The sequence below is a fragment of the Neomonachus schauinslandi genome, chromosome 2 (assembly GCF_002201575.2).
Source record: "Neomonachus schauinslandi chromosome 2, ASM220157v2, whole genome shotgun sequence".
Taxonomy (NCBI): Eukaryota; Metazoa; Chordata; class Mammalia; order Carnivora; family Phocidae; genus Neomonachus; species Neomonachus schauinslandi.
Window position 1 is genome coordinate 170,262,461 of NC_058404.1, and position 16,817 is coordinate 170,279,277.

Here is a 16,817-nt window from a genome sequence, read left to right on the forward strand (position 1 = left end):
AGATTTGCATAACCTCCATATTGTAGGGCCCCATGAGTGATAGTATACTAATCCTGAAATCAATATGGATCCAGGAAAATAGGTTAATAAACATTTTCTGAGCACCTACTATGTGCCAGGGTCTGTGCTAGGTATTGGGTAATTAAGAGATTAAGACAGATTAGATTTCTCCTCCCAGGAAGCTGGTCTAGTAGTCCCAAGGCAAACATTAAGTAAAAAAAGAGTAGGGGCGCCTGGGTGGCTCAGTTGGTTGAACATCCAACTCTTGATTTCAGCTCAGTTCGTGATCTCAGGGTTGTGGGATCGAGCTCCTCGTCGGTCTCCACACTTGGTGCAATAAATAAATCAATCTTTTTTTTTTTTTTGTCATGAGTGGGCTGAAGAATTGTAAGGAGTTCAGGGAGTTTAAAACCAGAGGACCGGGGCGCCTGGGTGGCTCAGTTGGTTGAGCGACTACCTTCGGCTCGGGTCATGATTCTGGAGTCCCTGGATCGAGTCCCGCATCGGGCTCCCTGCTTGGCGGGGAGTCTGCTTCTCCCTCCGACCCTCCCCCCTTTCATGCTCTCTCTCTCTCAAATAAATAAATAAAATCTTTAAAATAAATAAATAAATAAATAAAACCAGAGGACCTAACTTAAGTAGAAGGTGTGACCACCAGGGAAGGCTTCTTGGACTCTAAGTGGTGTTTTGAGTCCCAAAGAAGAAAGAATGGCTTGCTAGGCAGAGGGAGCTTGGGGGCAGGTGGTAGTGACTGTACCAAATGAGAAACAACCTTTGTGAGGGTCTCAACTTAGGAGTGTCAGCTTCAAGGAGTAAGCATGGACCTAACTGGGCAAGAGGGAGAGGGAGAGAAGGTTTCAGAGGAATAGATGTCTGTTGCAAAATAAGGACTCAGTCAAGTTTGTGGAAGGATCTTTAAAGCTCCTTAGAGATTGATTTCAGACTGATCAGATTTTTTGTTTTTGTGGTTCAGACAGATTCTTCCTTCTCTATCAGCATTATTTCCTAGAGCTAGATCCCAAGTCCCATTTGCGAAGCCTTTGAATTCTCTCCAAATCTATGTTCTTAATTCCCTTACCACCCTCCCACAGGAAGGTGATCAGGGAAGGGGGATCATAGGCATTGTATATGATTCCACCCACCCAAATGCCAGATTAAAACAACAAAAAAAGATAGTTTAAATAGAACAGAGTCCAGCTATTTGACCCTGCTTCCATTTTTGGACCATTATGAGATTCTCAGGTTTCAAGTCTTAGCGTTCTATGTTGACATTTCTATCAAGGGCTGAGGAAGTTTAGTCAGTAAACTAAACTGGCAGGTTCAGAAATTCATACATGTACATGTACAAACACACATATATTCACACACAGAACCCCAATTCCATTGAATTAGCCGTGTCAGGCTTGCTCATTTCTTAATCATGGGCGAATTTGATGTCATTTTTCGGAGAGTTCTGTTTAGTGCAGGGGGTGACCAGAGCTAGACAGATCTTCTTTAACAGGCTTATAATCTTTTTTAGAGATTTTTCTTTTTTTCTTTTTTTTACCTCAGTCTGAGATAAGATTGGTCTCTTTTCTCCATACAGAACTGGCCTTGATTGATAATAAAGAAATGTGAGGGGCGCCTGGGTGGCTCAGTCGTTAGGCATCTGCCTTCGGCTCAGGTCATGATCCCAGGGTCCTGGGATCGAGCCCCGCATCGGGCTCCCTGCTCAGCGGGAAGCCTGCTTCTCCCTCTCTCACTCCCCCTGCTTGTGTTCCCTCTCTCACTGTGTCTTTCTCTGTCAAATAAATAAAATCTTAAAAAAAAAAAAAAAGAAATGTGAACTTTTAGTATGAACTTTTGGTGACCTCTTTGGCCAGTCCTCTTAAAAAGGTAGCATCTAGATTATTACCTGATTTTTCTCAAGCCACAGGAAGTTTGTGCTCCCCCATCAAGATACGAGCATCAGAGGTTAGATGGTGGAGATCCCCAGGAAAGGCAAAGGAGAAAAATATTATGGAGTTCCTGATGGAAACTTGACATGAAATAGTAAGATGTTTTGAGTACTGACCCTTTCCTACGCATTGTAGCCTAGCTTCCCCTTCCAAGTAAGTTAATAAATTAAGAAGTGGATATTGTTTAACCTGCAACTTGGAAATGCAAGTTGCTTTTGAAAAGGAGGAGAAGGTGGGTTGCGAAAAACATTGTTTTCTGTGGCAACATGCTGTTCATGTTTCTGAATTGTAGCTCTTATTTAGTCAGTAACAGATTTCTTAGCAACAGTTCTTCCAAAATCCCTGGAAATGATCTTTCCATTATTATTATTATTATTATTATTATTATTATTTTTATTTTTATTTTTTTCCCCTCAAGAAGGCAGACTGTAATTCCAATAGAACCTAGGTCATCCCCTAACTGTTGTACTGTTCATGTGGTCCATATGAAGGAAACTTGCTGGAAAACATACACACAAAGGTCAAGCAAAATGAGTTAAAAGAGATTCTCTTTTGTTTAATCAGCTACTAATAGGGACCTGTCACAAAATGACCCCACACTGCTCAAGGCAGTCTCCAAAGGCAGGTTCTAAACACAACTTTTCTGCTTCCTCACCTCAAAATTGAAGGGATGTTTTCCTCTTACATAATACTTCTTACTGTTTGCTTTGTGCCATATAATTTACTACTACACAGGGGGGGGGGGGGAAGGGCCGGGAATTTAATTTATTTAAAATTAAAAAACCAAAAAAGGACCCCCCCCCCCCCCCCCCAAGAAAGATACTGGGGCAGGTGCATGAGGGATACAAAGTTGCTCAGATGTGATCCTTGATCCAGAAGAGTTTAAGAATGAAAGTTTAGGGCGCCTGGGTGGCTCAGTCGTTAAGCGTCTGCCTTGGGCTCAGGTCATGATCCCGGGGTCCTGGGATCGAGCCCCGCATCGGGCTCCCTGCTCGGCGGGAAGCCTGCTTCTCCCTTACCCACTCCCTCTGCTTGTGTTCCTTCTCTCACTGTGTCTCTCTCTGTCAAATAAATAAAATCTTTAAAAAAAAAAAAAAAAAAAGAATGAAAGTTTAGAGGCACCTGGCTGGCTCAGATGGTGGAACTTGCGACTCTAGTTCTCAGGGTCGTGAGTTCAAGCCCCATATTGGGCGTAGAGCTTCCCGGGGGGAGGGGAGGGAATGCAAGTTTAATCGTTTAGTTAAGAAGAAATATTAACAATAAAACAAGAGTGCATTAGAACAAACAACATCAAAACTCAAATATTTAATGGCATTTTTGAAAATGCAGTAGAAATTAGTGGATCTGTTTTCTCACCTATATCCAGATGTACCAGAGAGTAAACTCATCGCCCTTTCATCAGGATCTCTTACTCTCCTTTTCTTTTGTTTGATCTCTGACCCAGCTCAACGTCAGTGCTAATTCAGGTATGAGGCCCGCTGGTGTTGAGAACCTATGCAGAAGTAACCCTGAAGTCCTTTCCAGTTTATAATTATCAATGTCTAATTACCATGTTGATATAAACTAAAGAACTTTCCAGGACTTGGCGTCAGAGTATTTGGGCCCAACTCAGACTTAGCCTCTTGTAGATACGGTCAATCTGGGACTTCATAACGAGACATTTCCTATAACCAAGATGATACTGAGATTGGTTTCCTGGACCCAAACGAACATATGTTTGGAAAAACTGGTTTCCACAGGGAGTTTGTGATTAATCCCAAACTGGACGATTTCCCCTTTTAAAAATTATTTCATTCCTATGGGCAAAAGTTTCATAGAGCCAGTGTTCCTTTGGCAACCTGCTCCTTGATGACTTGCTATTTGCAAAACAAGGTGACCTGTTTTCAAAACTGGAAAGGTAGAAAGGGGTTGTGGGCTGTGACTCAGCCATAACAGATGGCAGACAAGCGGATGTTTGCAGACAAAAGGAGGACCGTCTTCCTGAGAGGAAGACATTTGTTCCCACCGTGGACAAGGAAGAAGAAAACTGTGGGCATCAACAAGATGTGTGTGTCTTTTGGCAGAATAACAGGTCGATGGTGGCCTTACGTTTTGTGGGAGGGTATTTGGTGCTCCGGAAGGCAGAGAGAAGGAATAGTCCAATGTCATGAGGCTGACATCTGTGGCCAACGACAGCATCGAACCTTTAGGCAAATTTCAAGGGCAACAAGGAAATGTCAGCCCTGAAGTTTCCAAGAACAAGGTCTTCAGACCAGTCATTAGACATGCATCACAGTTGTGTTGAGCTGGAGCCTCATCTGGGGCCGTGCGTTGGTTCAGACAGGTTTCCCCCAGCCGTGTGAATAGTTGCCATGGCAAGGGCAGGCAGGAACGGAGTATCTGACGGTCACTTCAGCCATATTGGGGGGGTGGGGTGCCTGGGCCACCAGAAGATAACAGTAACAAACAACTACATTGCTTTCATCAAGAATGGCAAAAATCTAGTGTCTGCAAAATAAGCGAGGTCCTTTTGAAACTAAGACCAAGATCAGCAAAATACAAGGGGCATCTCAAGCAAAGGATGGAGTGGTGGTTGAGAAGTCAGGCTGGCACGAAAGGGGGCCGGACACAGACCGGATCTTCACATCTAGGGATGTCGGTGGTACCTACTGATTTTTGTTCATTTCCACATGTGCAGTCACCAAGGGATTCTTAAGGTTGTAAGACATTGTAGTTAGAAGGAACCCTAGAGGTGATGATGGGAATCATAATGACAGTGAACATTTCTTGAGCGCGCTTACACGTGCTCTAGGCATGAAAGAAGTCTTTTACTTAACTTGTGTCTTACTCGGATGGCCTCATTTCATTTCCACAAAAATCCCGTAAAGAAAGTGTTAGGATACTAATTTGGCAAGTGAGGAAAGGGAGGTATGAAAGAGAATATGTAACTTGCACAAGATCACACAGGCATAGGGCAAAGCTGGCCCCCACACCGAGGTGGGGCTCGTGGCTCCTCAGAGGGCCGAGGGATCCTCAGAAAAAGGCAGGCTCATTGCCCAGAGTTCATTGACTGGCCGGAGCCTGTGAGTTCGCTAACACATGCTTAAGTGGAAATGACAAGGGGATGCTTTGAAAATGACAGATCCTACAGTTTGAAGTAGAAACTATATAGAGTTTGCTATGCAAATGATAAAGTGTCTGGGTGGGTGCTATGCTGGCCTCCGCTTACCCCTCACTAAGGAATTGGCTCCAACTCTTAACCAGTCGGTCAGATCTGGATCCCACACTCTTCCTGTGCCCCTTGAACTGTTTTTGCTATGGGACATCTGCTTGTACTTCCGGTTTCAGTCATTTTGAGAACTTAAAAAAACAAACCAACCCCACACCAATGACAGGTGCCATTCCCTGAGACTCTGATTCGGTTGGTCTGAGGAGGAGCCCAGCCATTCATACTTTTTGAAAAATTTGCCATTGGCTCTCGTGTCTGTCCATTGTGGACAGACACTGGTTTAGACGTTGCTTCTTAACCTGGTGAATGGTGGTATATTTCCTTGTCGGGAGAAGATAATCTGTGTCCTCCAGCAGCTGTTTTTGTTTTTGCTTTCGCTGTGGTCTGTGAAGATGGATGGAGCCTTAGGAATCCTTTGGCTCCTAGGTAGACCGCGGTCACTTCAGCCATATTGGGGGGGGTGGGGTGCCTGGGCCACCAGAAGATAACAGTAACAAACAACTACATTGCTTTCATCAAGAATGGCAAAAATCTAGTGTCTGCAAAATAAGCGAGGTCCTTTTGAAACTAAGACCAAGATCAGCAAAATACAAGGTGCGGTCCTCGCTGAGAATGGATCCCCTGTCCACACCACCCCGTTATGAGCCCTGTGGACCATGCCTGTACTTCCTCCCTACAACACTGCTCAGAACATACGGCTTAATAACTTTACACCTAAAATCTTACGGACCGCAGCAGGCTCGATGCTGTTCATACGGTTTCAAGAGCAGGGGAAACATTTTTGTCTTATGACAACTCTGGCCGTCTCTAGGTGATAGTCACTTAAAATACACACAAACATACCTATATACATATTTTAGTTCCATTTTATGTCTGGGGGAGATTCTCAAAAATCTCATCTCACCCTTAACGAGACACCAATAAGAATAGATTAAGAGGGGCACCTGGGTGACTCAGTCGTTAAGCGTCTGCCTTCGGCTCAGGTCATGATCCCAGAGTCCTGGGATCGAGCCCCGCATCGGGCTCCCTGCTCGGCAGGAAGCCTGCTTCTCCCTCTCCCACTCCCCCTGCTTGTGTTCCTTCTCTCACTGTGTCTCTATCAAATAAATAAAATCTTTAAAAAAAAAAAAAAGAATAGATTAAGAAGTTGGTCTAGACTAGTACCTTGATTCTTTTTTTAAGAGAGAGGGAGAGTGCGCACGCGGGCATGCAAGTGGAGGTGGGAGGGTAGGGGGCGAGGGAGAGAGAGAATCTTAAGCAGACTCCACGCCCAGTGTGGAGCCCAGTGCAAGGCTCAATCCCACGACCCTGAGAGCATGACCTGAGTCGAAACCAAGAGTCAGACGCTTAACCCACTGAGCCACCCAGGCGCCCCGAGACCAGTACCTTGATTATAAAGTGAGGAAATCAAGTCTGGAGTTTGAGAGGAGGCCCATGGAAATAGCCAGGCCTAGAACTCAGGTCCCTTGATGCGAATGCTCTTTCCCCTGCATCCTGCTGCCTCACTTAAAACTTTCTTCTGTGGCCTTTCCTCTTTGTTCACCCTACCCCCTTTCTAGTTCTAGTCATAACTGTATTCCTGAATTACTGCAATAGCCAGGGAAGGATAAAAACCAACCTGGAAGAAACTACAGCAGAATGCCAACCTTGGTTGAGTTTGGACAGTAGAGGTCTGATTTTCATTTTATACCTGCTTTCCTGTGCTTTATGCATCTTCTCTGATAAACAAGTATGACTTTCCTAAAGGAAACTCAAAACCATTAAGAGGAATAGCCTTCTTTCTGGTCTCTGAATGTATATTTTCATCAGGCAACCCACTCTCTGGCGTGCTATCAGATTTGCCTTCCTAAAACATGTTTGGTTTTTTTCCAGTCATTATCCTGCTTAAAGCTTCAGGGGCACCTATTGAGAAAAGTCCAAACTCCTGGAATCCAAAGGTCCCCTTGTCTAGCCCCACCCTGTACCTGTCCCCTTATCTCCCACCACACCCAACCCAGTCCTCCCTTCCTGCTGGGTAGCATCCTCCCTGTCCGAGAGCCAGGAGAACTCTGTCCGGTTCCTCTACTCCGCTCTTCTGCTCCCGGAGCTCACACTCTGTCCTTTCCTCTTTACCTGTCCAAATCTATCTTTCTAGGCTCAGCTCAAGGCCTTCCCCCTGGAGCTCATCTTTGTCACCCTATCTGTATCAGGAGGGCACACAGATGTCATTATATATGACCAGGTGCAGGCTGTTGAACATAGCCCGAGAGCCCATGTGTGCTCAGAGGGAAAGAGTTCTATGACCAGTTGTGGTTCCGGTCAGTGACACAAGAGGGGCAGGCGACAGAAGGTATGTTACATAGTTTCCACCCAGACCTAGAACCTTTCTTTTAGATCTATGATGTCCAGCAGAGTAGCCACTAGCCACACATGGCTATTTAAATGTCGATTAATTAAAATGAAATACAATTACAAGTTCACTTTCTTAGTCACATGACCCACATTTCAAGGGCTCAGTAGCCCCATGTGGCTGCTGGCTGTCATAGTGAGCAGAGTTATGGAACAACGTGACATAGAATATATGTGTTTGGTGTGTGCTTTGTTTTCTCAGTGAGGCCAGAAGCCTTTTTTGGGCAGGATTCCTCTCTTTTTTGTGTCCCTGGAGCGCCTAGCCGGTGCTGGGCACGTTGGAAGTACGTTGGAAGCATCTGTCGACGTGAATTTTTAGTACTGATTTGGCAATGTGCTGTAAAGTAGAACAGTAAAAAGAGAACTAATTTGGAAACCAGGAGTTTGTGGCCCCAGTTCCTCTGCCAATTAGTATGTGACTTGGAATATCTCATTTAACTGAAGTAGGTCTGTGTCTTCCAAGCGTAAACAGTTCAAGTGTAGGCTATACCAACGGATTTTTCAAGGTTTGCAGTTTTGTGATACATATGGAGTGTTCACTTTTATTTTTTAAAATTTTTAAAAAAGATTTATTTATTTCTTTGAGAGAGCAGGAGAGAGAGCACATGCGTGTGTGTGCACACGTGTGTGCATGCGTGCAAGTCGGGGGGCGCGCACAGGGAGAGAATCTTCATGCAGGAACCCCCTCCCCCCCCCCGAGTTTGGAAAGTTGATGAGTCCCAGTTTCTGGCTGTGTCCTCTTTGACATTCAGCAGTCACGAGAATGAATTCTGAAGGCCCCTTGAAGGGGAGAGCTTCCAGAATCCTCCACCTCCTAAGCTTATCTAAGGAGAGAGCCCAGGCTTGCCTCTCAGTTTGTTCTTTTTCTCTTGCCCCTTGCCCTTTCAGCACTTGGGGGATCCAGATTGAGCGAGCAGATAAAGGGGCGAGCAAGGCTGGGCCAGGGTCTGAACTCAGGGAACAGCCCTGCTAGGTGGGCCTGAGGCGAACTACAAAGCAGAGAGTATTAAAAGTAAAACAAGGACCCTTTTCCTTTGGATGTCCCTTGGGTTTCCCAAACCTTCTTTCCACCTAGGCCTGTCCTCCTCGAGGCCTTCACCAAGTCTTGGTTTCTAAAATGTACCTCTTCTTACTTATCCAACACCCAGATTTGGGCATTTTTCCTTTTCTGATGTACCCATTTCCTTCTCGTCCCCTGTCCCATTCCCTCCTCTAGGCTCATTTTCAGAGTTCTCTCACCCTCGGCTTCTGTATAGACAACTGCCCCCAGTATAGTCCAGTTTACCTCGCATCTAATAAAAATCCAAATTTACAAAACAAAAAAAGATTTGAAATGTAAATCTTCCCTTTGTTAAAGAAATTCCCCCCATATGAAAGACTGGCATCTGTCTCCCTCCCTTTCTGTTTACCACTTTCTATGTTACATTATAGCCTTTGGTGATTGGGGCAGGGCCTCTAGTTGGCTGCAGGCAAATTCACTTTTTGTATTTGAAGATCCTGTGGCACCGTGAGGGCATACCCTTGCCCGCCCCCCCCCCCCCCCCCCCCCCGTGCTGGATCATAAAAAAATTTACTTTCCCGGGCGCCTGGGTGGCTCAGTTGGTTAAGCGACTGCCTTCGGCTCAGGTCATGATCCCGGAGTTCCGGGATCGAGTCCCACGTCGGGCTCCTTGCTCAGCAGGGGGTCTGCTTCTCCCTCTGACCCTCCCTCCTCTCATGTGCTCTCTCTCTCTCATTCTCTCTCTCAAATGAATAAATAAAATTAAAAAAAAAAATTTACTTTCCCTCGTTTGTTACTGTTGAGCCCGAGCTCATTAAATATATGCAGTGGCCTGGGTCATGATCGTACAAAAAACAGGACCTTGGCTTGCTTACAACGATGGTTGCATTTGCTTCGGTTGGTGCAGATTCATTTGGAGAAATTCCCAGTTTATTCTCAAGGATGAGTCTAGCTCAGCACCAAATCCCAGTGGCTTCCAATTAATAGTGATGAGTAGTGCCTGTGCACCATGCTCCATTCTAGAATTCGCAGCCTGGAACAATGCCGCTGTCATGGCCAGGGGAGCGTCCATTAGAGAAGTTGGCTCTGGGCCAAAATGCTGACGGCCAGTTCTGGATAGAACTCCCTGCCACACAGCCTTGGGTTTCGCCATTGCTCAGATAGCCGAACACACAACTGTGTGAGAGCTGAGAGAGAGAGAGAGAGAGAGAGAGAGAGAGAGAGAGAGAGAGAGGGAGAGAGAGAGAGGAGGAGAGAAGCATCGGAGATTGAATTGCAAATGCAGAAAAACCATCATCTTTGGGAATCTCCCCGAATTCAGATTTCAGTTTAAGCCTCATAGTTACAAGCTGAGATTTTGGCAACTGAGGGGGTGGGTTCCAGTCCTGCCTTCCACCAGTAATTAGCTTCACTTGACTTCTTTGGGTTTTTGTTTCCTCGTTGTAAAGTAGGGATCATAAGATCCCTGCCACATAGGACTGGGGGGAGACTGAAGAGGTAGTATATGTCAAGAAGTTAGCACTGGGTCTGGTATACAGTGGATGCCTAATAAATGTTGGTTTTAGTGTTTCAGCACAGATGTGAAGGGTGTGGTCTGGTGCAGTGTTAATCAAACTTCTGGAGCTCAGTCCATCTTAATAGGCAAAGAAAATTTAAAAATGTTCAATTAACTTCAGATAAGCTTCAGGTAAGCAATAAGTAATTTTTTAAGTATAAGTATGTCCCAAATATTTCACGGGTACTTTTACCGGTGAAATAAGAAATTATCATTTCTTATTTATCTGAAACTCAAACTTAACTGGGTGTCCTTCATTTTTATTTGCTAAATCGGGGACAACCCTATCTTTGCATTTTAAAAAATTATGGGGACCCAAAGTGCTCTTGTTTATGTGGGTTGTACCTGTTGCTGTTGACCACGTTAGGAATTCAAACTGAGAAATTAAAAAAATATTTACTTAATTCCTTCAAAAATAACAATAGTGAACTCCTGTATTAAGAACATAAATAACATTTTTATGAAAAAATTGTACTTCCAAAAACAAGTAAATGGTAAGAAGAGTGCATTGTTTATGTTTTTGCAAATATCTTTCATGACTGGCTTGATAGAAATGAGCTATTTTTTTATATTTGATTCTGTCTTCAGTCTGTTGATATGTTATTTTCACAAAATTTTATAAAGAAAATTTCAGCCTCACAAAGATACGTAGTTGGACAAAGGAAGAGTATTTCAGTAGCCTTTTCAGATAATCATAAACATTCTTCTTTGATACAAAATCCAAACTCTCAAGAAGAGATTGTTCTTAAAAGTTAGTTGCAGTTTGGGACACCTGGGTGGCTCAGTCGTTAAGCGTCTGCCTTTGGCTCAGGTCATGATCCCAGGGTCCTGGGATCGAGCCCCACATCGGGCTCCCTGCTCAGCGGGAAGTCTGCTACTCCCTCTCCCTCTGCTGCTCCCCCTGCTTGTGCCCGCTCTCTCTCTCTCTGACAAATAAATAAATAAAAATCTTTAAAAAAAAAAAAAAAGTTAGTTGCAGTTTGGAATCTGAAACAGTATCAACTTTTCACACTCTATAACATTAAAATCCACCCATTTATCTTGTACTTTGAATGGCTCTTTTACCCATGCATGATTCTGTAACATTATGAATTGGTCATTTGGAAAATATTGGTTTACTGAGTTGTGAAGATCTTCTAAATATTGACACATTTCATTATATGATATTTAAAAAAAATCATCACATTTGTTAACATCACAACTAATCTCAACCGAGAAGCCTTTAATTATTGGCACACCGTCCAGTGCATGGTGACAATTACAGGTTCTCCGTAATTTTAACTTTTGACTTGAGAGCTTGAGGTTTATCCCTGGAAACAAGTGCTGTCAGTTATGTTCTTTGAAGTGACAGGCACACTTCATTCCTTTTCCAGAAAATGTCTGCCAAATATCCGAGTGTGAATAACCATGGTTCTATCAGTCATTCATTCGGGTAAAAATGGTGCTCCATGACAAAAACAGCTACAATTCACTCTGTACCCCACAAAAGTGATTTTCCTTGACACTATCATCATAATTTCATGTGCAGCAAGAGAGCTTTATGCCTACTTCCCATTTCATCACACAGAAGGTGACAGAGATACATACTTAGCAGTTAAGGTATGATAAAATTAGTATTTTCTTGCATCATCAAGTATGTTCTTGAGCAAAATGGGCTCTAAAGAAAACAAAACAAAGCAAAACAAAACAAACTTTTGAGTGCCTGGTAGTGAAAAAGGTACCTCTGCCTTATTCTATGCTGCTATACCTACCACGGCTTTTACATCATCAGTGCACGTGTCAACTCTGTGAAAAAGGCAAAAATATTAGAATTATTATGAAAATAGTTATGACCTTATAGACTTCTTTATTTATTTATTTTAAGATTTGTTTGTTTATTTTGTGGCGGCGGGGAGAATGATCGGAGGGGCAGAGGGAGAGAGAATCCCAAGCAGACTCCGCACTGAGCACAGAGCCCTATGCAGGGCTCGATCCCACAATCCTGAGACCATGACCTGAGCCGAAACCAAGAGTTGGGCGCTCAACTTACTGCACCACCCAGGCGCCCCTGACCTTCTAGATCTCTGCAAGAGTCTTAGGGTCCTTTAGAGTGTCCGCGGACCTCAGTTTGAGAGCTGCTGGTCTAGTCCCAGTGAAAGACCGTGTTGGACAGAGAAGATTCATCATCTGTTCTTCTCACCTGTGCCAGCTCTCCTTCTTTGGGCAACTTGGGAAAACATCAAGGGCTGTTGGGACACCTTGCTTGGGGTCTGAGTTTAGGCTGGGGTGGGTGATGAGCAGTTTCTGAGGCCACACTTGTAAGGTTCTTTGAAGCCCCCTTCTAGAGAACTGAAGAGGCATGGCTGATTCAGGGGGAGTGCCAAGGCCTTTGGCAACTTCTGGGAGTCTTGGCAGCTCCAAATACAATCTTCACCTTTTGCTGCTTCCTCTTCTGCTATCCCCTAGTGTCCAAGGGAAGTCAAAATCCCTTCTAGAATCTGGAACCATCCTGCAGGAGAAATACATGCTAGACTCAAGGATATCTAAGCTGGAAGGGGGCCTTTTGAACTGACAGATGCTTTGGAACAGTCCCAGGGTAATAGAGTAACACTTGCTAGCATTTGATTATTCTGCCCTATTGGAACTTTGCAGTTAAAAATTGCACACCGGCATAAACAATAGAGCAAAAACTTGACTTAGAACTATATGGCTGGAAATGGGGAAATGTACTATTATGAAGCATTTATATTGTGGAGAAGGCATGGTTCTTTCTCAGGAACACAGAATTTGGTTTCTGAGCAGCATGAAATATAATATTTGAATACAGTAGTGCACCAAATACTGTATCTATTGCACAGGGAATTTTAACCCAGCCTGCAGTGTTTAAAGTCAAATACCGATGGGGATTAACATAAGAATAAAAAAAAATTAAAAAAAAAAAAGAACTAGTCACTGGAGACAGAGTGGAATACAATTATTTTATCCAAAACTTACATCAAAATGTGTTTACCCTTTGTGTCAGGATTCCCGGGATAGGAGAAAGAGACCAGAGTTAACCGATGGGAAGCGTGAGGGTCAGTCTAGGAAGTATTTTCTGAAAAGTTAATGTAATCTCTACTTTAATGTCATCACAAGACAGGAGAGAATGAAAAAGCACTGAAATACAATATCTTATTCACATTTATGGAATCATGAAACAAAATCATGTTCATTTTGTCAAAACAAATTTATTATATTAAAATTGGGGAATTTCATTTTGGAGTTTGTAGGGATTTCATTTGAATAATAGACAAGAATGAAACTTTTCAGCCTTAATGTATCTTTTCATCAAATTAATAATCAATAAATGAAATAAAAATTAAAAAAAAAAAGGTCAAATACCGAATTTGCAGCCACAGAGGAAGTGAATATAAAAGGCCTCCTGAAGTGGGACAACCCATACTGTCTGTATGGTTAAGTTTTGTGGTCATATGAGGGCCCCTATATTAGAGTTTGCCAATAGATTGCGAAGTGGACAGGACAGCTTGTCTTTGGGACAAGAAGAAAAGGTGGAGGGAGGAGGGTGGGGAGGCCAAGGAGAAGGAGTAGAGTGGAAGAACAGGGTCAAGCAGGTTCTGAACACAGGGTGGCAGGAAACACCAGCAAGATGGCCCTTGACTGGGGCAATAGCCACGTCCTTGCGGTGGGCAGTGTGTTTGTGGCACTGGGACCACTCAGGCTGGGAGTGAGGGTGCAGACCTGCTCTGATGTTCAGTTCTGCCATTATCAGCTGCCTGCCCAGGGGCAGTCTCTCTGAGCCCGTCTCTTCCTGTCTGATGGCAGTATGTGAGGTGACATATATGTCGATCTCCTGGTCATTGCAGACATTTAGTAAATGATGCTGGTCTCACAGCACAATTTGATGGTTAGCTTATATGTTATCTTGTCTTTATAACCCACTTTCCTTATCCTTATTTGAATACAGAGGAAAAAAGGGCAAAGCAAGGACATTAAAACCCTAAACTCAGGTCTCTGCTTCTACATAAAGTGTACCCCATTGAGACCCTGCTTTAGATTCAGATACTGTGTCTTCACATCTTTTTTCCATCAAAATTCTAATATGTTCCTTAACACTAAGCCCTGGACTCCATCCCTGGGCACAGAGGTGGGTGCTCTGGTGGTCCAGAAAGCAGTTGACGTACACACACATAGCGGGGTGCGGGGTGGCATGGGATACGTGACCCCAAAGGAACCCTCGTAAGGAAGGTCTCCTAGGAAGTGAGTAATTACTCCTCAGACTTACAGGTTTATCACTTTGGAGATCTGCTCCTGTTAGGTTTGCCTAAAGAAAGGCATGCAGGGATAGCAGTGGTCAGAAGAGGGTTATAGGGGTCCGATGAGATAGACCCTAAAAACAGAATAAGAGGTTGACCAGCCAAGAGGGAAGAAGGAAGGAGACGAGGAGATGAGTGATCCAAGGGGGAAATGGGCATGATGGGCAGGGAGAACCGGCCAGACCAGGTGGGGACTCTGGGGCACTGAGGGGCCTCTGGGGCTGGGGGTCGGCCCCACACCTGAGCAGTGGTAGGGAAACCCTGCCCAGTGAGGAAAGCGGAGCTGTGGAGCGCCGTCAGCAATTGGCCTGAGACCAGTTGAATCTCTGGATCTCAGGGCTCTTGTCAGTAGAATCTGGATGATAAAAACATTTGACTTCCCTCCCTTGCTTGATATGACACATAAAATAAAGGAAGAAATCGGATGAGGAGAGTAATTGCTCTCCACCACGTCCCCATCCTCTCTCTCAGAGGGGCAAGGCAGGGAGGGAAGGAGGGAGAAAAAGAAAGAAAATGAGAAAAAAGCAAGAGAGAAGGAAAGGGAAGGTGAGGCCAGGATGAGACTTTACAAGGCAGGTAGCTGGTTGCATTCAAGGGCAGGTGGATTCATGAAGAGGGGAAATGTGAAAACAGAAGGACAGGACAGCTCAGGCTGAGGGCTGGGAGGCCCCTCAAGGTTGCCCCTGGGAGGCAGATAAACCACCATTTAGGACACCCACCCAAGGTAGATCAGTCAGTTAGACCGAAGAGAAGTCAATTGCCCTTAGTCATAGTGCTAACCTGGGGCATCTGTAATATGAGGAAACTAAAAATAAAATGGGACCTATATACATAAGGTAGGGGGACAAAATAAATTGCAACAACCCTTATGATTGGAAAACCTTAAGTTTTGAAAATGTAAAGAACTGCTCTTTGCCATCGTCTAGGCTCTCAGATTGGGAGAGCTATCAGTTCTTGGGGATACATTTCCTGGTTCTAGATTTTTTTTTTATTAGCTGGATGAAGAAACAGGGTCAGAGAGGTTAAATGATTTGCTCAAGGTCACACAGCTGGTGTGTAGAAAAGCCACGATCTCAGGTTTGTGTTTGGTTTTCTTTCTACCCCACTAGACATCCTAAAGGTATGAAATGCAAAACTTGGGAGTATTCCTAGAGACTGGGATAGAGGGTGGGGATAAGAGAATGGCTTTTCTTATTTGCCTAACTAAGCTGTGTGTAATTTCAGAGCCAAAGTCAGTTCTCTCTTCTCTAGACAGCCTTGGTCTCCTTTAAGCGAGTAGGCTTGACAGTTGCTAAATAATTCTACTTTCTCATTTCTCAGACTGTCCTACTCAGAGCTCCAAGAGCAGGTAGGTGCGTGCCGCCCACATGGGCTCCAGACTCCAGCAATCTCCATATATAGTTTCGGTAAAACCAGGCAGATGATCCCCGAGCACCCTCTCTTTATCGTGTTAACCCTGGTGGTACCAAGAGGCACCTGACATTCTGGGTATGCTAGTAATTCAGTGCCAGCAAGTTTCTGTTATCCTCCGGTTGTAATTGTTAACTTGAATGGAATGCAAAACTTCTGGTTTGGAGCAGAGTTGGTTTTTAACTGTGAATTACTTGAGGAATATAGAAAACGGGGCATACATTTTGCTTTTTGTGCAAGATGGTTTAGGAAAGCTTTTTCAAGTTGCATTTTCTCTGATAAGTAGAAATAGGTGGTAAATGTGTAGTTGCTACTGTGTCTGTCTACAGGCTCGATGGTGAACTCTACCCTTTATTAGCTCTTGCCTTTGACACTTTTTCAGTTTAGCAAGCCAAGGCTTGCTTGGGGATTAGAACAATGACTTATCATAATGCTGCTTTAACACACACACACACACACACACACCTTGTAATGCTTCTGGTGTCAAGGTTTATTTCTGCAAGCCCTTCCTGCTAGCTTTACACCCCCCAAAGTTAGGAATTTTTTTCCCCCTTACGGGGAAGTGTAGAAATAGAGCCTGCCTGTTCATTTGCATTATTGTACATCACACGATATCTTTGCAACCATTATATTGTGTTCTCTCAATGGTGTTTGCTCTGAGGGTGGGACACAAGGCTGTTTAGTGTCTCGTAAAACATTTACCAAAAGCACTGAGCCATGGTTTTGAAGGGCATTCCGTTGCCAGAGTGTGGGAGGAGAGAAGCAGGGGAAAGAGAGCTCCAGGTGTTTGGCAGGTACTTGTTTCGTACTTTCATATTTAAAAATATTTAAAATTTCAGATTACACACATTTTGGGTCGCCTTTGGCCGAAGGGGCAGGAGTGGGGAGGGGAGGAGAGGGGGGCAAAAATCATGTCTTTGAAAACTATTTTTCAGTGGCTCGGAGTCTCCGGATCATTGTAATCTTCACTTTCGGTCAAACATTGTTTTCGGTTTTGCTCCAGGGACTTGGGTGTCATGGAGAGTCA

General features: G+C 44.1%; 1 protein-coding gene across 1 annotated transcript in view; it reads left to right on the top strand.

Annotated features, from left to right (window-relative positions):
• Window positions 1-16,562: 16,562 nt before the first annotated feature.
• Window positions 16,563-16,817, top strand: part of RBM47 (RNA binding motif protein 47) — a 70,325-nt gene continuing 70,070 nt past the window's right edge. Inside the window, exon 1 of the mRNA XM_021701619.1 lies at window positions 16,563-16,584. The gene's annotated coding sequence lies outside the window, so the exon portion shown is untranslated. The remainder of the gene's footprint in view (window positions 16,585-16,817) is intronic.